Source organism: Gossypium hirsutum, chromosome A10 (genome assembly GCF_007990345.1).
Source record: "Gossypium hirsutum isolate 1008001.06 chromosome A10, Gossypium_hirsutum_v2.1, whole genome shotgun sequence".
Taxonomy (NCBI): Eukaryota; Viridiplantae; Streptophyta; class Magnoliopsida; order Malvales; family Malvaceae; genus Gossypium; species Gossypium hirsutum.
In genome coordinates, this window is record NC_053433.1 from 91556200 (window position 1) to 91578704 (window position 22505).

At 38.4% G+C, this 22505-nt stretch overlaps 1 non-coding gene across 1 annotated transcript; it reads right to left on the minus strand.

Moving 5' to 3' along the window:
- Nucleotides 1-16742: 16742 nt before the first annotated feature.
- On the minus strand, nucleotides 16743-16849 carry LOC121208675 (small nucleolar RNA R71). Its single transcript, XR_005903806.1, has one exon. It is a non-coding gene; the product is annotated as a small nucleolar RNA R71 (small nucleolar RNA).
- Between the last annotated feature and the right edge of the window lie 5656 nt (nucleotides 16850-22505).

Sequence of the window (22505 nt, forward strand, 5' to 3'; positions counted from 1 at the left end):
AATGATTTGTTTCCTGAAGAACAATTTTTCACTATATCTGACTCTGAGGTACCTTGGTTTGCAGACATCACAAATTTTTTAGCCGCTAACATTATCCCAAAAGGGTTAACACACCAGCAAAGGAAGCGATTCTTTAATGATGTGAAAAACTACTTTTGGGACGACCCATTTCTTTTTCACAGATGTGTAGATCAAGTCATTAGAAGATGCGTTACAAGATTAGAAACATCAAAAATACTGGAACATTGCAACTCAGGGCCAACTAGAGGATACAATAGTGGAACTAAGGCCGCACATAAAATACTTGAATCAGGTTTTTACTGGCCCTCGTTATTCAAAGACGCTAATAGGTACGATACTTCATGTGACAAATGCCAACGGATAGGTAACATATCTAAACGTGATGAAATACCTCAAAACTATATACTTTCATGTAAAATATTTGACATTTGGGGTATCAATTTAATGGGCCCATTCCCCAGTTTATTTGGGAATTAATACATATTAGTAGCAGTTGATTATATGTCCAAATGGGTGGAAGCCCAAGCTCTACCTACTAATGATGCTAGAGTGGTAGTACGTTTCCTTAAGAAACTCTTCTCGAGATTTGAAACACCTAGAGCAATTATTAATGACAGGGGCACTCTTTTTTGTAATACCCAATTTGAAAAAACTCTTAAGAAATACGGAGTTCATCATAGAACAGCCACCCCATACCATCCTCAAACTAATGGACAAGTTGAAGTGGCAAACCGAGAAATTAAACGGATCCTTGAAAAAATAATAGAATCAAACAGAAAAGATTGGGCAATTAAAGTAGATGATGCCTTATGGGCTTACAGAACTGCTTTTAAGACCCCCATAGGGACATCACCTTATAGACTTGTTTATGGAAAAAGTTGTCATCTACCATTTGAACTAGAGCATAAAGCTTTTTGGGCTATTAAATTTCTAAGCCTTGATCCCAAACTTGCAGGAAAAAACATGTTGATGCAGCTGAACGAGCTTGATGAGTGGCGAGCCAATGCATACAAAAACTCATGCCTATACAAGGAAGCAACAAAGAAGCGCCATGACACTCGTTAAAAGCAGCGAAAACAATTTGAAGTTGGAGATCTTGTCCTCCTATACAACTCAAGACTCAAATTGTTTCCTGGGAAACTTAAATCACGATGGTCAAGACCTTTCATAATTCAATTTGTTCTTCCATATGGCACAATAGAGGTAAGTCACCCATCACACGATACTTTCAAAGTAAATGGACATCGTCTCAAACTTTATAACGGTGAGAATTTTAAAGACGATGGAGAGGAGCTACAACTCCACAAACCGCCCTAAATAAACCAACAAGGTAACAGTCGAGCTTGGACTATAAACAAGCGCTTCTTGGGAGGCAACCTGAGTACTAACGGTTTTAAATTATTTAAATTTCAATTTTTAAACATCTAGGTCACTAACAGAGTCTTTGAAGCACAGGTTCCCAACTCCACATGGCCTATTACACAGCGGTGCTTAAGGCTGTGTGACAACCACGGACGGAAACACGGCCGTGCGATACGACCATGCGAAAATAGGGTAAAAGTTATCTTTCCCAACATGGGATGCAATAAGTGGCCACGGACGTGCGACCCGGCCGTGGTCAAATCTGCCAAATGAACACGGGCGTGCGACACGCTCGTGTCTATCACCCGTGGACAACATTATCAAAAAAACACGGGCATGCGCAGCACTACACAACCGTGGGAGAAGCGAACTACATCACACACGGTCGTGTGACATGATCATGTAGCCATACGGACATGCCCGAAGGCCGTGTGATGACATCTCACTTCGAAACAAACACGGACAGGACACGATCCACACGGGCATGCAAACCGACCGTGCCACTTGAAAAATTAGATTATCTATCTTATTTTATTTTTCTTTTATTAATTTTTAAAAATTATTTTGTTTTTAAACACGGCTTATCTTTATGATTACTATCAAATTATTCCCCCAATTCTCCTTTTGTCCTTCAAAATCATGTTTGTCCTCCAACTTTATTTCTAACAACTCGCTCTCACTAATCCAGGAATTCATTCATTTTTAACTCAGGAAGTTTCACTTTTCTCCCTATCTTATGAACTTACACTTACATTTGTCAAAATATCTATCTTTGTAAATTGAGGACAATGTAAATCTTAAGTGTGGAGGGTATTCATTTCATTATCAGAAAAATCCCTGAATGACTGCCTTGTTCTCTTGAAAAGCTCTCATATCATATTTAGGATAAATTTTTATTGATTTATGATTTTGGTTGATATATCTTGAATTAAAACATAGGCATTTATACATTGATTGTTTAAACTTTAAAACATTAGAGAATCAAGCATGATAAGTTGATTTTTAAGAATTTAAAATTTTAGGTTGTTTCCCCAAAGTTTAGGTATTACTTTGAGTTGGAATTCACAAGTTTTAAACATCAAAAAGCCATAATTTTTGTGAGATTTTGAGTCTTTTAAGCATCTATTAATTCTTTCATGCTCACTTTTATTATTGCTTTGAGTGAGTTAGTATTGAACTGTTATTCTAGAACTTGCTTGATTATCCATGTCAAAACCACACCATTTGATTTGATATGTGAAAATTATTAAGGCACTTAGGATTAACCCACTCATGCCATGAAAAGCCTACCTCCTTCTTAACCCCTAGTGAACCCATTTAAGCCTAACAAGCCATTTCTTGTATTACCCTTAATATTAACCCTTAACCCATTATTGTTGAAATCCCCTAAATTAAATTTGATCCCTATTTTTGTCGAGATTTGAATTGAAATAGTTACTCAGCTATGTCTTGTTCTTAATAGTTAGTCTATGTTATTTAACTTGTTCTTAAAAAAACTGTGTATACACATTAGTAGTAATCTTTTGTTTTTGAGCTTAAGTATTTAAATTCCATATTCTAACAAGAAGCTCTGTTGTACGCAAGTGATGATTAAATCTTTTTCTAGTTAAGTGATTTTTCAATTCAATCTCGATTCTAACTTTTTCTTTCAGCTTGTAACTACACCTCCTAACCAAGCCTTGTTACAACCCTTTAAAGACCTTTTGATTGATGTATCATCTCAATTTATAGTGGTGGAGATGTGATTTTCATGCAAGCCTATGGTAATAACATTTCATATTGATTGATGAGTGCTACATTCATTGTCTTTAAACACTTTGAATGATTTGAGTGAATCCTTAGTGAGGATGTTAAACTCCGTAAGATTTGGAATTGAGGTGACCACTTAGATAAGGGGAGACACCTATGTTTTCAGGATAAAATGCTCAAATTGGAATGTTTGAAGCTCTAATGTTCTTTTAGTTGAATTCTCAATGTATGATTACCTGTGAATTATTTTGAGATATTATTGTGACAGCCCAAAATTGACCCTAGTCGGGAAGTGGTTTCGGGACCGCTAAACCGAGTCGTAAAAATAATTAACCATCATAATTGATGCTCATTATATGTACATGTGCATGTGTGAAATTTTCGTGTTTGATTTTGTTAATTGTAAGTGAATTTCATCAAATAGGACTTATGTGAGAAAATTTTAAAATGTGATAGGTCAATGCGTAAGGACCTATTAGTGCATGTGGAAAAAGGGGGGACTTGCATGTCAAATTCCCCCCCTAATGAGTAGTGGCCGGCCATGACAAGCATGGTAAACCAAGTGTGATGGGCAAGACATGTCATAGACATGTTGTGTTAGTGCATCATGAGTGGAAACATGTCACAAACATGTTATGTTAGTTAGGTATGTTAGGAAAAATAAAATAAGGAGCATGGGCATAAAATAATGAAAGGGAATATGATGGAAACAAAAAAAAAATGTGTGTGGTTGTCTTTCCCCCCCCCCATTGCCGTGAGTTAAAGAAAAGAAAGGAGAAAATTTTGTTCATCCTTTTTCATCTTCATTTGGCCGAAAATTCTAAGGAAGGAGGAAGGAGTTCGTGCTTCATGTTTGATTTGGAAGAGGATTAGGAGGAGGTTTGGCCATACTTATATCTAAATTAAGGTATGTTTGAGGTTGTGCCATGAGATTCATGCATGTTTTTAGTTGCTAGCTTGAGTTCTAATTAGCCCATGGTTCAAATCCTTGCTATGTCATGGGGATGATATTCGGCCTAGGTGGATTTTGTGTTAATGCCATTGCATGCTAAATATGAAGCTTGTTAATGATGCATGTGATGGTGGATTGATGATTCTTGAATCTCCTTTTTAGCATTTTTGAGTGAGCATATATGTGCATTGGTTGCTAGATGGGGAAGAATCGGCTAGCAAGTTGTGTGCTAAGGCCGAATATAACTTTTGTATGTTAATGAGCAATGCATGTGTTAAATTGATGGAAAGGGAGAGGATGCTTTACTAGTGTATATATGTGTGTATTAGCCAAGTTTTGAACTTGAAACAAGATGATATTTATAATCAATACAAGTAACCATACTTGTAGGAAGTATTAAGCATATAATCGGCCCCAACATAGACATGCATATTCGGCCATAGGAAGAAGATTTGGTGTTGCATGTATTCGGTTGGAGGCAAGCATATTGATGCTTTTGTCTTGGCTTAGAAATTCGGCCAAAGGGGAAAATTAGCTAAAATGTTGAGTTTGATTCATGATTCCGTACATATGTGACTTTAATGTCTAATGTATAAATATGGGCTAAGTGCCTTGTGTTCCTCTTTTCGATGCTCAAATGATTAAATCAATTTATTTGTTTAATTAAGCTCAAGAGCAAAGGGGAACTAAATCCGATAAAGGGAAGGAAAAAGTGGTCGAATAGCCATCGGAATCGTTCGACAACATCCGAGGTAAGTTCTTGAGTAAGAGAGCTTAAATTAAGATTTGATTAGATCATGTTTTAAGCAAATCAAAATCATGCTCTTTGTGTGTGGCTATTGAGCCGAAATTACAAGAATGATAAGTGTCTTGTGTTTGAGTTTTGCTAACGAAAATGAAATACGAATGTGCCATGATTTATTGTTAAATGTGCATGGTTATTTGAATGATGTCCGGGCTAAGTCCCGAAGGCTTTGTGCTAAGTGACCATATCCGGACTAAGATCCGAAGGCATTTGTGCGAGATACTAATTCCGGGCTAAGCCCGAAGGCATTTGTGCGAGATACTAATTCCGGGCTAAGCTCGAAGGCATTTGTGCGAGTTACTAAATCCGGGTTAAGTCCCGAAGGCATTTGTGCGATTACTATAACCGGGCTATGTCCCGAAGGCATTTGAACGAGGAGCTATATCCGGTTAAATTCCGAAGGTACGTGATTTGGGAATGAATGATCTTGCTGTAAAAATTTCAGTTAATACTCTAGAAACATCCCAATATTGAGGTATGTTTCGTATGTGCTTGAATTTAGTTGAGCCCTTACAAATAAGTATTCGCTCAGTTGATAAACGAGCAACCGGCCTTTGGCTAAGTTGATCTTTTGTGTATGTACATAAGGGTTGGTAATGTGAAGCAAGTATGATATCGAAAATTTGTGCATATGAAATTATCCGTTTAGCTATATGAATGCTATACTTTTGTTGTGCTGGAATTCCTTGCTCAAAACTTACTAAGCATAAATTGCTTACTCCGTTTCATTGCTCCTCTGTTTTATAGATTTGGTTCTCCAGCTATCGGACTCGGGATCTTGAAGTCAAAGTCGCCCACACTATCAAAGCCCCCCTTTTGGTACAATTTTGGTTGAACTTCGAAATGGCATGTATAGGACTACCCGTTTGTTGTGGGTCATGGACCCTTTGGACTTGTATAATTTTGGATAGCCATGCGAAAATGGCTTATATGTGTTTGAGTATAATGTTATAATCATTTGGTGTGGATATGCTTGACAAGGATTGGCCATGGGAATGGTTAATCACTATCATAAATTGTGCTATTTATGCAAAAAGGGCTAGTTGAATCATGGAAACCATGAAATAGGTAAAGTCTACCTTAAAGGCAGATGCTGACAGCAGCAGTGATGTAGATTTGGAAAATCACTAAAAATAGTAGGAATAGATATAAATAGTGAATAAATTATGTAAACGAACCTTGATGAATCTATTTTCATAGGAAGGTAACGAAACAATCATACGGACAGTATGTTAAGAGATATTCAGGTTCTCGTGATACAGGGCCAGAACGGTTTCTGGATTCCCTGTTCTGACTTTGGAAATTCATTATAAATTAACCAGAGATAATTAGAAGTCATGCCATATATTTATAGATTCCTCTCTGAGTCTAGTTTCTATAGAAACAAACGGAATCAGTATTGAAGCACTGTACAGGGAGATATCCAAGTCGTAATGCGCAAAGGTCAGGGTAGTCGATCCCTGTAACATGGGAGACTTTGATTAATAAAATGTACTAATTGGCCCAACCAAAAATTCTAGAAAAAATATGTAGATGGGCATATGAGTCTAGTTTCAGGGAAAATTTACGAAACTGGATTCCGAGTTTCTGAACTCAAGATATGATTTTTAAAGCGACTATTATGCAGATTGGTAGTGTCTGGAAATTTTTTTAAAAGTCTGTTAACACCTCGTGTTCGACTCCGGTGACGGTCTCGGGTTCGGGGTGTTACATTTGATTGGTATCAGAGCTACGGTTTAGTCGATTCTAGGACTACCGTAATGCGTTGGGTCTAGCTATACATGCCATTTTATGTGATTACTTGATAGTGTGGTGATTTCTGATAATTGTAAATGTGTTTATTTATAGTAATGGATCCCGATCCCAACCGAGAGGTAGCTGATGATCTTGAGAGTGTAGCGCCTGCTCCCGCACAAGGGACAGCGCCGGCGGACTCTCAACCTAATGCTAGTAACCCGAATGAGGAAGCTAGACAAGCTTTCTATAGCGTGATGAATGATTGGTTCAACCAATACATTCGAACTAATACGGCTGTTCCACAACCTCCCTTCCCGACTAATACAACCCCCGCACCTACAATACCTCCGGTAACTGACCAAATAAGGTCAAATAAGCCCCCAGTTGACAGAATCTGAAAACATGGGGCTACTGAATTTAAAGCTACGGATAGCGACGATGCCGAACAAGCTGAATTTTGGTTGGACAACACTATCCGGGTACTCGATGAGCTATCTTGTACACCCGATGAATGCCTAAAGTGTACTATCTCCTTGCTACATGATTCTGCCTACTATTGGTGGAGTACTCTGACTTCTGTTGTGCCCCGAGAGCAAGTAACTTGGGAGTTTTTCCAAACTGAGTTTCGGAAAAAGTATATCAGTCAGAGATTTGTTGATCAAAAACGGAAGGAATTTCTTGAGCTTAAGCAAGGTTCCATGTCGGTTACTGATTACGAGCGAAAATTTGTTAGACTTAGCAAATACGCTCGGGAATGTGTTTCGTCCGAGGCTATCATGTGTAAACGCTTCGAGGATGGGCTGAATGAAGATATAAAAATGTTCGTTGGCGTTCTTGAAATACGAGAGTTCGTAGTACTTGTCGAGCGAGCTTGTAAAGCCGAAGAGCTTAGAAAAGAAAAACAAAAAGTTGATGTGGGAACTGGAGAGTTTCGTAAAAGATCCTCGGGAAAGTCTCTTCAACAGGCATCGAAGAAATTTCGAGATGATGTGGGCCGGTCTAGAGGCACTTCGGGCCTTTTTAGACGAGATCGTGATCGACCCCCTGTGGGTACACGAGGCACTTCGGTCGCCAGTGTTGGGAATGAACGTCGAGACAGAACGAAATGTCGATATTGCGGTAAATGGCATTCGGGGAGTTGTAGATTCCCTGACCGCTCCTGTTACAAGTGCGGATCAGTTGACCACTTCATTAAAGATTGCCCGAGGTTGTCTGAACAGAATGTAAATCAAAGTGGGAAACCGGGTGCTACCACTGCTCGAGGTAGACCATCTGGAAATACGGGCGATGCTAGTGGTGGCCAGAGAGGATCTAGAGATGCTACGACCAGATCCGAGGCTCGTGCGCCTGCTAGAGCTTATGCTATACGTGCCCGCGAGGATGCCTCTTCGCCTGATGTTATTACCGGTACTTTTACTCTCTTTGATACTAATGTAATTGCTTTGATTGACCCCGGTTCTACCCATTCTTACATATGTGAAACCTTAGCATCCAGTAAGACTTTACCTATTGAGTCTACTGAGTTCGTAATTCGGGTGTCAAATCCCTTGGGTCGTTACGTGCTTGTCGACAAAGTGTGTAAGAAATGTCCCCTAGAAATTCGAGGTTCCTGTTTTCCGGCAGACTCGATGCTTTTGCCGTTTGATGAATTTGATGTTATTCTTGGTTTGGATTGGTTGACCGCGCATGATGCGGTTGTGAATTGCAAAAGCAAGACTATTGATTTGAGGTGCGCAAGAAACGAAGTAATCCGAGTTGAGTCTACGGACTTGGAGGGGATGCCAGCTGTAATATAAGCAATGTTGGCCCAGAAATATGTAAGAAAAGGGTGCGAAGCATACCTTGCGTATGTACTTGATGACAAAGAATTAGAAAAGAAACCCGAATCCGTGCCGGTGGTTTGTGAATACCCGGATGTTTTTCCTGAAGAATTACTGGGTTTACCACCTGTTCGGGAGGTAGAGTTTGGTATTGAGCTTGTACCTGGGACTACGCCGATTTCGATAGCTCCGTATCGTATGGCACCAACCGAGTTAAAAGAGTTGAAAGCTCAGTTGCAAGAATTGACGGATAGAGGTTTTGCTCGACCAAGTTTCTCACCTTGGGGTGCACCAGTATTGTTCGTGAAAAAGAAGGACGGAACCATAAGGTTATGCATTGACTATCGTCAACTGAATAAAGTGACGATAAAGAACAAATATCCGTTACCGCGTATCGATGATTTGTTCGACCAACTGAAGGGAGCCTCAATGTTCTCAAAAATAGATCTGAGATCGGGCTATTATCAGTTGCGAATTCGAGAATCGGACATACCCAAAACTGCCTTCAGGACGAGATATGGTCACTACGAGTTCTTAGTGATGCCGTTTGGGCTCACTAATTCCCCTGCGGTATTTATGGATTTGATGAATCGGATCTTCAAACCATATTTGGATCGGTTCGTAGTTGTGTTCATTGATGACATCTTGGTCTATTCAAGAGATGAGACCGAACATGCTGAGCATCTGAGGCTAGTGTTGCAAATTCTGCGGGATAAGCAGTTATATGCTAAGTTCAGTAAGTGTAAGTTCTGGTTAAGAGAGGTTAGCTTCTTGGGTCATGTAGTATCCGCATCGGGTATTCGAGTTGACCCGAACAAAATTTCAGCCATACTTAACTGGAAACCTCCGAGAAATATTACTGAGGTTCGGAGCTTTTTGGGGCTCGCCGGTTATTACCGACGATTTGTCAAAGGTTTCTCGATGATAGCCACACCAATGACAAAGCTACTTCAAAAGGATGTTAAGTTCGAATGGACGGAGAAATGTCAGAAAAGTTTCGATCAATTGAAAACCTATTTGACTGAAGCTCCAATTTTAGTGCAACCCGAATCAGGCAAAGAGTTTGTCATTTATAGTGACGCATCCCTACTTGGGTTGGGTTGCGTATTGATGCAAGAAGGTCAAGTTGTGGCCTATGCGTCGAGACAATTGAAGTCACACGAGAGAAATTATCCGACCCATGATCTCGAACTAGTTGCCATCGTATTTGCTTTGAAAATATGGCGACATTATTTGTTTGGTGAGAAGTGCCATGTATTTTCGGATCACAAAAGTCTCAAATATTTGATGACTCAGCGAGACTTGAATCTGCGACAAAGACGTTGGCTTGAGTTGTTGAAAGATTACGAGCTTGTCATTGATTACCACCCGGGAAAGGCTAATGTGGTTGCGGACGCCTTAAGCCGGAAATCATTGTTTGCTTTACGAGCGATGAATGTGCACTTGTCTGTTCTACCCGACAATGTGTTAGTAGCTGAATTAAAAGCCAAACCATTATTGATTCATCAAATTCGTGAAGCCCAGAAAGTTGATGATGAATTGGTTGCAAGACGGGCTGAGTGTGCTCCGAACAAGGAATCGGAGTTTCAAATTGATGATGATGATTGTTTGAGGTTCAGAAGTCGTTTGTGTGTTCCAAGGAATTCGGAACTCATTTCGATGATTCTGAACGAAGCCCATTGTAGCCGAATGTTAATTCACCCGGGGAGTACGAAAATGTACAACGATTTGAAACGTTGGTTTTGGTGGCATGGTATGAAACGAGACATCTCCGACTTTGTTTCGAGATGTTTAATATGTCAACAAGTGAAAGCAGAACATCAAGTGCCTTCAGGATTACTTCAGCCGATCATGATACCTGAGTGGAAATGGGATCGAGTCACAATGGACTTTGTGTCCGGACTGCCATTGTCAGCAAGTAAGAAAGATGCGATTTGGGTTGTTGTCGATAGGCTGACTAAGTCGGCCCACTTTATCCCCGTGCGTACGGATTTTTCATTGGATAAACTAGCTGAATTGTACGTTTCTCAGATTGTGAGATTACACAGGGTACCTATTTCTATCGTGTCGGATAGATATCCGAGATTCACCTCACGATTTTGGAAGAAATTGCAAGAAGCTTTGGGTACCAAGCTGCGTTTTAGCACTACTTTTCACCCCCAAACCGATGGTCAATCCGAGCGGACAATTCAGATACTTGAGGATATGTTGAGATGTTGCATCCTCAAGTTCAGTGGTTCATGGGAACGGTATTTACCTTTGATTGAATTCGCTTACAACAATAGTTTTCAATAAAGTATTAAGATGGCACCTTACGAGGCTTTGTACGGTCGTAAATGCCGTACACCATTGTTTTGGACCGAGCTCAGTGAAAGTAAAATTTTCGGAGTTGATTTGATTAAGGATGCCGAACAGAAAGTAAAGGTAATCCGTGAAAGTCTGAAAGCAGCCACAGATCGTCAAAAATCGTATGCGGATTTGAAACGAAAAGACATTGAATATCAGGTGGGAGATAAAGTGTTTCTTAAAGTTTCGCCTTGGAAAAAGGTACTCAGATTTGGCCGTAAGGGCAAGTTGAGCCCGAGATTCATTGGGCCGTACGAAATCTCTGAACGAGTTGGTCCGTTTGCGTATAGATTGATTTTGGCCCCTGAACTTGAAAAGATTCACGATGTCTTTCATGTTTCGATGCTTCGACGCTATAGATCTGATCCGTCACATGTGATTAATCCATCAGAGGTTGAAATTCAAGCCGATATGAGTTATGAAGAAGAACCGATGCGTATCCTAGCTCGTGAAGTGAAGGAGTTGCGAAACAAAAGGGTTCCGCTAGTAAAGGTGTTATGGCTCAAACACGGGATCGAGGAAGCTACTTGGGAAACCGAGAGCTCGATGAAAGAACGATACCCAAACCTATTTACCGGTAAGCTTTTCGGGGACAAAAATTTCTTAAGTGGGGGAGAGTTGTGACAGCCCAAAATTGACCCTAGTCGGGAAGTGGTTTCGGGACCGCTAAACCGAGTCGTAAAAATAATTAACCGTCATAATTGATGCTTATTATATGTACATGTGCATGTGTGAAAATTTCGTGTTTGAATTTTGTTAATTGTAAGTGAATTTCATCAAATAGGACTTATGTGAGAAAATTTTAAAATGTGATAGGTCAATGCGTAAGGACCTATTAGTGCATGTGGAAAAAGGGGGGACTTGCATGTCAAATTCCCCCCCTAATGAGTAGTGGCCGGCCATGACAAGCATGGTAGACCAAGTGTGATGGGCAAGACATGTCATAGACATGTTGTGTTAGTGCATCATGAGTGGAAACATGTCACAAACATGTTATGTTAGTGAGGTATGTTAGGAAAAATAAAATAAGGAGCATGGGCATAAAATAATGAAAGGGAATATGATGGAAACAAAAAAAAATGTGTGTGGTTGTCTTCCCCCCCATTGTCGTGAGTTAAAGAAAAGAAAGGAGAAAATTTTGTTCATCCTTTTTCATCTTCATTTGGCCGAAAATTCTAAGGAAGGAGGAAGGAGTTCGTGCTTCATGTTTGATTTGGAAGAGGATTAGGAGGAGGTTTGGCCATACTTATATCTAAATTAAGGTATGTTTGAGGTTGTGCCATGAGATTCATGCATGTTTTTAGTTGCTAGCTTGAGTTCTAATTAGCCCATGGTTCAAATCCTTGCTATGTCATGGGGATGATATTCGGCCTAGGTGGATTTTGTGTTAATGCCATTGCATGCTAAATATTAAGCTTGTTAATGATGCATGTGATGGTGGATTGATGATTCTTGAATCTCCTTTTTAGCATTTTTGAGTGAGCACATATGTGCATTGGTTGCTAGATGGGGAAGAATCGGCTAGCAAGTTGTGTGCTAAGGCCGAATATAACTTTTGTATGTTAATGAGCAATGCATGTGTTAAATTGATGGAAAGGGAGAGGATGCTTTACTAGTGTATATATGTGTGTATTAGCCAAGTTTTGAACTTGAAACAAGATGATATTTATAATCAATACAAGTAACCATACTTGTAGGAAGTATTAAGCATATAATCGGCCCCAACATAGACATGCATATTCGGCCATAGGAAGAAGATTTGGTGTTGCATGTATTCGGTTGGAGGCAAGCATATTGATGCTTTTGTCTTGGCTTAGAAATTCGGCCAAGGGGGAAAATTAGCTAAAATGTTGAGTTTTATTCATGATTCCGTACATATGTGACTTTAATGTATAATGTATAAATATGGGCTAAGTGCCTTGTGTTCCTCTTTTCGATGCTCAAATGATTAAATCAATTTATTTGTTTAATTAAGCTCAAGAGCAAAGGGGAACTAAATCCGATAAAGGGAAGGAAAAAGTGGTCGAATAGCCATCGGAATCGTTCGACAACATCCGAGGTAAGTTCTTGAGTAAGAGAGCTTAAATTAAGATTTGATTAGATCATGTTTTAAGCAAATCAAAATCATGCTCTTTGTGTGTGGCTATTGAGCCGAAATTACAAGAATGATAAGTGTCTTGTGTTTGAGTTTTGCTAACGAAAATGAAATACGAATGTGCCATGATTTATTGTTAAATGTGCATGGTTATTTGAATGATATCCGGGCTAAGTCCCGAAGGCTTTGTGCTAAGTGACCATATCCGGACTAAGATCCGAAGGCATTTGTGCGAGATACTAATTCCGGGCTAAGCCCGAAGGCATTTGTGCGAGATACTAATTCCGGGCTAAGCCCGAAGGCATTTGTGCGAGTTACTAAATCCGGGTTAAGTCCCGAAGGCATTTGTGCGAGTTACTATAACCGGGCTATGTCCCGAAGGCATTTAAACGAGGAGCTATATCCGGTTAAATTCCGAAGGTACGTGATTTGGGAATGAATGATCTTGCTGTAAAAATTTCAGTTAATACTCTAGAAACATCCCAACATTGAGGTATGTTTCGTATGTGCTTGAATTTAGTTGAGCCCTTACAAATAAGTATTCGCTCAGTTGATAAACGAGCTACCGGCCTTTGGCTAAGTTGATCTTTTGTGTATGTACATAAGGGTTGGTAATGTGAAGCTAGTATGATATCGAAAATTTGTGCATATGAAATTATCCGTTTAGCTATATGAATGCTATACTTTTGTTGTGCTGGAATTTCTTGCTCAAAACTTACTAAGCATAAATTGCTTACTCTGTTTTATAGATTTGGTTCTCCAGCTATCGGACTCGGGATCTTGAAGTCAAAGTCGCCCACACTATCAAAGCCCCCCTTTTGGTACAATTTTGGTTGAACTTCGAAATGGCATGTATAGGACTACCCGTTTGTTGTGGGTCATGGACCCTTTGGACTTGTATAATTTTGGATAGCCATGCGAAAATGGCTTATATGTGTTTGAGTATAATGTTATAATCATTTGGTGTGGATATGCTTGACAAGGATTGGCCATGGGAATGGTTAATCACTATCATAAATTGTGCTATTTATGCAAAAAGGGCTAGTTGAATCATGGAAACCATGAAATAGGTAAAGTCTACCTTAAAGGCAGATGCTGACAGCAGCAGTGATGTAGATTTGGAAAATCACTAAAAATAGTAGGAATAGATATAAATAGTGAATAAATTATGTAAACGAACCTTGATGAATCTATTTTCATAGGAAGGTAATGAAACAATCATACGGACAGTATGTTAAGAGATATTCAGGTTCTCGTGATACAGGGCCAGAACGGTTTCTGGATTCCCTGTTCCGACTTTGGAAATTCATTATAAATTAACCAGAGATAATTAGAAGTCATGCCATATATTTATAGATTCCTCTCTGAGTCTAGTTTCTATAGAAACAAACGGAATCAGTATTGAAGCCCTGTACAGGGAGATATCCAAGTCGTAATGCGCAAAGGTCAGGGTAGTCGATCCCTGTAACATGGGAAACTTTGATTAATAAACTGTACTAATTGGGCTGACCAAAAATTCTAGAAAAAAATATGTAGATGGAGATATGAGTCTAGTTTCAGGGAAAATTTACGGAACTGGATTCCGAGTTTCTGAACTCAAGATATGATTTTTAAAGCGACTATTAGGCAGATTGGCAGTGTCTGGAAATTTTTTTAAAAGTCTGTTAACACCTCTTGTTCGACTCCGGTGACGGTCTCGGGTTCGGGGTGTTACAATTATCGATAGAAATTATAAGTTGAGAAGAATTTATTTTGAATATGAATTAAGGATTTTTCTCAAGGACAAGCAAATGCTTAAGTGTGGGGGTATTTGATAAACTGTAATTTATACATATTTTTAATCCATGCTTAATACATTTTATGGATGATTTTTCCCCGAAATTGGTGAACTCAATGCTCCTAATGCCGTAATTTCATCTTTTATATTTAAGTGAGCATAGGAGAGCGAAAGGAACGAGAAATGAGCCAAAAATGGAGAAAATGGGCCAAAGTACAAAATCAACACAACCTGGACTTCCTCACACGGGCAGACCACACGGCCGTGTCAATTTGGCAGAATTACGACTCACACGGGTGTGTCCCTGCAGAGCCCAAGTTGAGTCAAATTTGGAAAAGGCTAATGTTGAGGGGTTTTAGGCATTCTAAAGCCTATAAATTCGCCCTAAAAACAGAGGAGAGGGAGACACAGAGAGAAGGAAGCAGGGAACTGCTCAAGGGAAGCCGATGGATCCATCTCAGAAGCCGGATTCACTATCAAGACTGAAGATCTCCCCTCAATTTCCCTTCAAGAGTTTTGGGTTTTCTTTATGTTTTGTATTCATTATTCTTCTGAGATGTTTTCCTTTCTAGTTATGAACTAAATCTCTTAAATCCCTTAAATACCTAAGGGGAATGAAAACTAAGACGAATCTTGTTATTATTTTCTGAACTATATGATAAATATTTAACTTGTTCTTAATTATGTGTTCTTAATTCTTGTTTTGAGATCCCAGGATACTGATTCAGGATAAGCTCTTATTTAGAGGAGGAATAGACCCTGTCTAAGAGTACATTTTCATAATTAAGCAGAGTTAATAGCGCGTCTAGACATAGGGTTACAAGATTTTGCCAGATTAGGGTGAAACCTAATAAGAGGATCCATAAATCGAGTTAATGCAACCCTAGGGTGTTAATTAAAGAAAAGTCTCAATTGTTCAATCTAGGGATTAGACGTTATTAGTCCTGAATAGGGATAATAACATAACTTAGGGATCTCTACGGGACAAGTTAAATGAATAAATCGTCCGATTCGGAGCCAGAATAACAAGTAAAGTCTAGATGGATTTTTCCTTAGCTATTGTCTTAATTCAATCGTTTTCCAAAAGTAATCCATCAATTCTACTTTCTGTGAATTCTTAGTTTAGTTAATTAGTTAGTTAAAACAAATCCCCTTATTCTTAGGCTAGATAATAAAAAGACAGTCATTTCAAGTACTTTTAGTTCCTTTGGGTTCGACAATCCAGTCTTGCTAAAACTATACTACTATTCGATAGGTACACTTGCCTACATCGTGATAATAGTTAGTTTCAAGAACGATTCTTTATAAATATTTAAAACCTGTCACACGAAAATCACGATCAAGTTTTTGGCGCCTTTGCCAGGGAACTAAGATATTAGGAACACTCAATTTTTATTACTTTAGCAATTTATTTTTCTTGCAATTTAATTTTAATTTAATTTTAATTATTATTTATTAATTTACTTTTTCTTTCTCTTGGCAGGTTTTTAAAGTTTATGACTAGAAGAAACTCGTCAGGACCACTACTTTTTGACGAAGAAATCGATCGCACAGTTCTTAGAAACCAAAGAGAAATAAGGTGAAGCTTAAGATGCACAGATAATGAGCAATAAGACGATACTCAAACCCCAACCGAAGAGATGGCTGAAAACCAACACAATCAGCTACCTCCTGCGATACACGTTGAACTAGCAAATCAAAATCCTACTCCTCGTACTATGTATGATTTTGCTAAACCTACTTTAACAGGAACTGAGTCAAGTATAGTTAGGCCTGCTATTGCTGCAAATAATTTTGAACTACAACCTAACATTATTCAAATGATACAGCAATTTGTTCAGTTTGATGGTTTGCAGGATGAGGATCCGAATACTCACTTGGCAAATTTCTTGGAATTTTGTGATACATTTAAAATTAATAGTTTTTCTGACGATGCCATTCATCTTCGGTTATTCCCTTTTTCATTAAGGAACAAAGCTAAATAGTGGTTAAACTCATTACCACGAGGGTCAAATAATACTTGGGAACAAATGACCGAAAAATTTTTATTAAAATATTTTCCGCCGGCTAAAACAGCCAAATTACGTAATCATATCTCTTCGTTTGTGCAGATGGACTTAGAAACTCTTTACGATGGATGGGAGAGATACAAGGACTTATTGAGAAGGTGCCCTCACCATGGGTTACCGCTTTGGCTATAAGTTCAAACATTCCATAATGGCCTAAATCATTCGACTCGACAAATGGTTGATGCAGCTACTGGCGGAACCATCAATAATAAAACACCTGAAAATGCTTATGAGTTTGTTGAAAGATGTCACTGAATAACTATCAGTGGCAAGTCATGAGGACTAAGCCAACTAAAACAGTAGGTGTTTATAACGTCGATTCGGTTACTATGCTGTCAAACCAGGTAGAACTTCTAAATAAAAAGATTATTGGTTTACTTGGTTCTACTCAGGTACATCCAGTAATGAGGTGCGAGACGAATAGAGGAGGAGCATGCACAGAGTACCAACCCTTCAACCCTAGCATCGAGGAGGAACAAGTTAAATATATGGGTAACAATAACTCTAGATTCCAAAATAACCCATATAGTAACACTTATAATGCAGGTTGGAGGAACCATCCCAATTTCTCGTGGGGCGGTCAAGGAAATCAAAGACCACATCATCCTCCGGGTTTTCAACAACCACCCTATCAACAGGAAAAGAAACTGAACCTTGAAGAGATGCTGTCTAAATTTATCTCGGTGTCAGAAGCCCATTTCTAGAACACCGAGACAGCACTTAAAAATCAACAAGCGTTGATCCAAGGGCTCGAAACTCAGATAGGTCAACTGTCCAAACTAATTTCGGAAAGACCACTAGGAAGTTTACCTAGTAACACCAAATCAAAAGATCATGTAAAAGATGTTACACTAAGGAGTGGGAAAGTGTTAGTGGAATCTGAAAAGAAGCTAACAGAAGAAGCCGTGATAAGCGAAAGGAAGGAAGAAGAACCCAAAAATAGTGACAAACCAGTGAAGAAGGAATATAAACCACAAGTTTCATACCCAGCAAAATTGAAAAATGACTGCATTGATGCACAATTTGGTAAGTTTCATGAACTTTTTAAGCAATTATATATCAACTTCCCTTTTGTTGAGGCCATCTCGCAGATGCCTACATATGAAAAATTTTTAAAGGAGCTTCTAACAAATAAAAGGAAGTTCGAGAACTTATCTACAGTAGAACTCAATGAGGAGTACTTAACCATACTCTAAAACAAACTGCCAACCAAACTGAAAGATCCAGGAAGTTTTATGATCCTTTGCTTAATTGGTAGTCTGAATGTAGAGAAAGCACTACCTGATTTAGGCGCTAGCATTAATTTGATGCCATATAAAATGTTCAAACAACTTGGTCTTGGGAAACCTAAACCCACTAGGATGAGTATTCAATTAGCTGATAGATCTGTTAAATATCCTAGGGGCATTATAGAAGACGTACTTGTGAAAATAGAAAAATTCATATTTACTGTTGACTTTGTTGTGCTTGACATGGACGAAGATGTGGAAGTACTCTTAATTTTAGGGCACCCATTTTTAGCCACTGCTAGGGCTGTAATCGATGTGGGTGACGGTAAATTGGTACTTAGAGTAGGTGACGAGGAGATTATCTTTAAAATTTATTATGCTATGAGGTTTTCTAGGGAACAAGATGATTCATGTTATTTTATTGACTCCATTGATCATACTACTGAAGACACTTTTTAGGAAATTATACAGAAAGACATGACGGAACTGTATCTAGCTCAAGAAGAGGAGATAGATGATGAACCTAATGAGCATTCTTCAAGAGAAGTAGAATATGAGGGCATTAAGATAAACGATGAACTTAAACAAAAACCCTCTATTGAAGAGCCTCCCAAACTGGAACTTAAACAATTACCAAACCACTTGGAATACGCATTCCTTAGAAATAATTCTACATTACCAGTTATTATTGCTTCTAACTTGCAACCCAAGGAGAAAGAGGAATTAATTCAAGTATTAAAAGAACATAAAAAAAGGCCATAGCTTGCAAAATTTCTGACATTAAAGGAATCAGCCCTTCTTTTTGCACCCATAAAATTTTGATGGAAGATTAATACAAACCGTGTGTGCAAGCTCAAAGACGACTGAACCCCAACATGAAGGAAGTTGTTATAGTAGAGGTAATTAAACTTCTAGATGTTGGAATTATTTATCCTATTTTTTACAATTCTTGGGTAAGTCCAGTGCAGGTTGTCCCTAAGAAAGGAGGCATGACGGTTGTGACCAATGAGAAGAATGAATTAATCCCAACAAGGATAGTCACAGGATGGAGAGTTTGCATTGAATACAAGAAACTGAATGATGCCACAAGAAAAGATCAATTCCCTTTTCCATTCATTGACCAAATGTTGGAAAGATTATCCGGGCACATGTACTACTGCTTTTTAGACGGAATCTCTGGCTACTTCCAAATCCTAATAGCTCCTAAAGATCGAGAAAAGATGACATTGACATGCCCATATGGTACGTTCTCTTATCGTAGAATGCCTTTTGGATTATTTAATGCTCTCGCCACTTTTCAGTACTGTATGATGGCTATCTTTGACAAACTCGTGGAAGATATCATGGAAGTATTTATGGATGATTTCTCGGTATTCAGTAACTCTTTCTATCTTTGCCTTAAAAATTTAAAATAACTTTTAATAAGATGTGAGGAAACGAACCTTGTGCTTAGCTGGAAGAAATGTCACTTCATGGTTTAAGAAGGTATCGTATTAGGGCATAAAATTTCTAGTAAAGGGATTGAAGTGGACAAATCTAAAATAGAAACAATCAAAAAATTATCCCCTCCTAGTTCGGTTAAGGCTATTAGAAGCTTTTTAGGACATGATGGTTTTTATAGAAGATTTATTAAGTATTTTTCTAAAATAGCTAAGCCTTTGACTAAATTGCTAGAAAAAGATATACATTTTAATTTCAATCAGGAGTGTTTAGAAGTATTTAATACTTTAAAGGATAAATTAATTAATGCTCCAATCATAATTGACCTGATTGGAACTTACCATTTGAATTAATGTGTGATGCGAGTGATTTTGCAGTAGGTGTAGTATTGGGACGGCAAAGAGACAAGTATTTTCAGCCTATCTATTATGCTAGCAAATCTTTGACAGCTGCACAAGAGAATTATACTACTGCAGAAAAAAGAATTGCAAGCTGTGGTTTTTGCATTTGATAAATTTTGATCATATCTCATAATGTCTAAAGTTGTTGTTTACACTGACCATTCCGGCATTCGCTACCTTTTAACTAAAACTGATGCAAAACCTCGACTCATTTGATGGATTCTTTTATTGCAGGAATTTGACTTGGAAATTCAGGATAAGAAAGAAGCTAAAAATCTCGTGGCTAATCATCTGTCCAGGCTTGAGAACTCCAATACCAAAGAACTAGATGAAGTTGAAATAAATGATTTGTTTCCTAAAGAATAATTTTTCAGTGTACCTGACTCCGAGGTACCTTGGTTTGTAGACATCACGAATTTTTTAGCCGCTAATATTATCCCAAAAGGGTTAACACACCGGCAAAAGAAGCGATTCTTTAATGATGTAAAAAACTACTTTTGGGACGACCCCTTTCTTTTTCGTAGATGTGCAGATCAGGTCATTAGAAGTGCGTTACAAGATTACAAACATCAAAAATACTGGAACATTGCCACTCAGGGCCAATTGGAGGATACTACAGTGGAACTAAGACCGCACATAAAATACTTGAATCAGGTTTTTACTGGCCCTCGTTATTCAAAGACGCTAACAGGTACATTACTTCATGTGACAAATGCCAACGGACAGGTAACATATCTAAATGTAATGAAATGCCTCAAAAATATATGCTTTCATGTGAAATATTTGACGTTTGGGGTATCAATTTCATGGGCCCATTCCCCAGTTCATTTGGGAATAAATACATCTTAGTAGTAGTTGATTATATTTCCAAATGGGTGGAAGCCCAAGCTCTACCTACTAATGATGCTAGAGTGGTAGTACGTTTCTTTAAGAAACTCTTCTCGAGATTTGAAACACCTAGAGCAATTATTAATGATAGGGGCACTCTTTTTTGTAATACCCAATTTGAAAAAACTCTTAAGAAATACGGAGTTCATCATAGAACAGCCACCCCATACCATCCTCAAACTAATGGACAAGTTGAAGTGGCAAACCGAAAAATCAAACGGACCCTTGAAAAAATAATAGAATCAAACAGAAAAGATTGGGCAATTAAAGTAGATGATGCCTTATGGGCTTACAGAACTACTTTTAAGACCCCCATAGGGATATCACCTTATACACTTGTTTACGGAAAAAGTTGTCATCTACCATTCGAACTAGAGCATAAAGCTTTTTGGCTATTAAATTTCTAAACCTTGATCCCAAACTTGCAGGAAAAAATAGGTTGATGCAGCTAAACGAGCTTGATGAGTGGCGAGCCAATGCATACGAAAACTCACGCCTATAGAAGGAAGCAACAAAGCGGGGCCATTACACTCGTTTAAAGCAACGAAAACAATTTAAAGTTAGAGATCTTGTCCTCCTATACAGCTCAAGACTCAAATTGTTTCCTGGAAACTTAAATCATGATGGTCATGACCTTTCATAATTCAATCAGTTCTTCCATATGGCATAATAGAGGTAAGTCACCCATCACACGGTACTTTCAAAGTAAATGGACATCGTCTCAAACTTTATAACGGTGAGAATTTTAAAGACAATGGAGAGGAGCCACGACTCCACAAACCACCCTGAATAAACCAACAAGGTAACAGTCAAGCTTAGACTATAAATTAGCGCTTCTCGAGAGGCAACCCGAGTACTAACGGTTTTAAATTATTTAAATTTCAATTTTTAAACATCTAGGTCACTAACAGAGTCTTTGAAGCACAGGTTCCCAACTCCACACGACCTATCACACAGCCGTGCTTAAGGCCGTGTGACAACCACGGACAGAAACACGGTCGTGTGAAAATAGGATAAAATTTATCTTTCCTAACACGGGATGCAATAAGTGGCCACGGGCGTACGACCTGGCCGTTGTCAAATCTTCCAAATGAACACAAGTGTGCGACACGCTCGTGTCTATCACCCGTGGACAACACTGTCAAAATAACACGGGCATGCGTAGTGTTACACGACCGTGGGAGAAGTGAACCACATCACACACGGTCATGTAACATGATCATGTAGTCACACAGGCGTGCCCGAGGACCATGTGACAACATCTCACTTCGCGACAAACACGAGCTGGAAACGATCCACACGGGCGTGTGAATCGGCCGTGCCACTTGAAAATTAGATTATCTATCTTATTTTATTTTTCTTTTATTAATTTTTAAAGATTCTTTTCTTTTTAAACATAGCTTATCTTTATGATTACTATCAAATTATTCCCTCAATTCTCTTTTTTTTCCTTCAGAATCATGTTTGTCCTCCAGCTTTATTTCCAACAACTCGCACTCGCTAATCCAGGAATTTCATCTATTTTTAAGTTAGGAAGTTTCATTTTTCTCCCTATCTTATGAACTTACACTTACATTTGTCAAAATATCTATCTTTGTAAATTGAGGACAATGTACATCTTAAGTGTGGGGGGTATTCATTACATTATTAGAAAAATCCCTGAATGACTGCCTTATTTTCTTGAAAAGCTCTCATATCATATTTAGGATAAATTTTGATTGATTTATGATTTTGATTGATATATCTTGAATTAAAACATAGGCATTTATGCATGATTGTTTAAACTTTAAGACATTAGAGAATCAAGCATGATA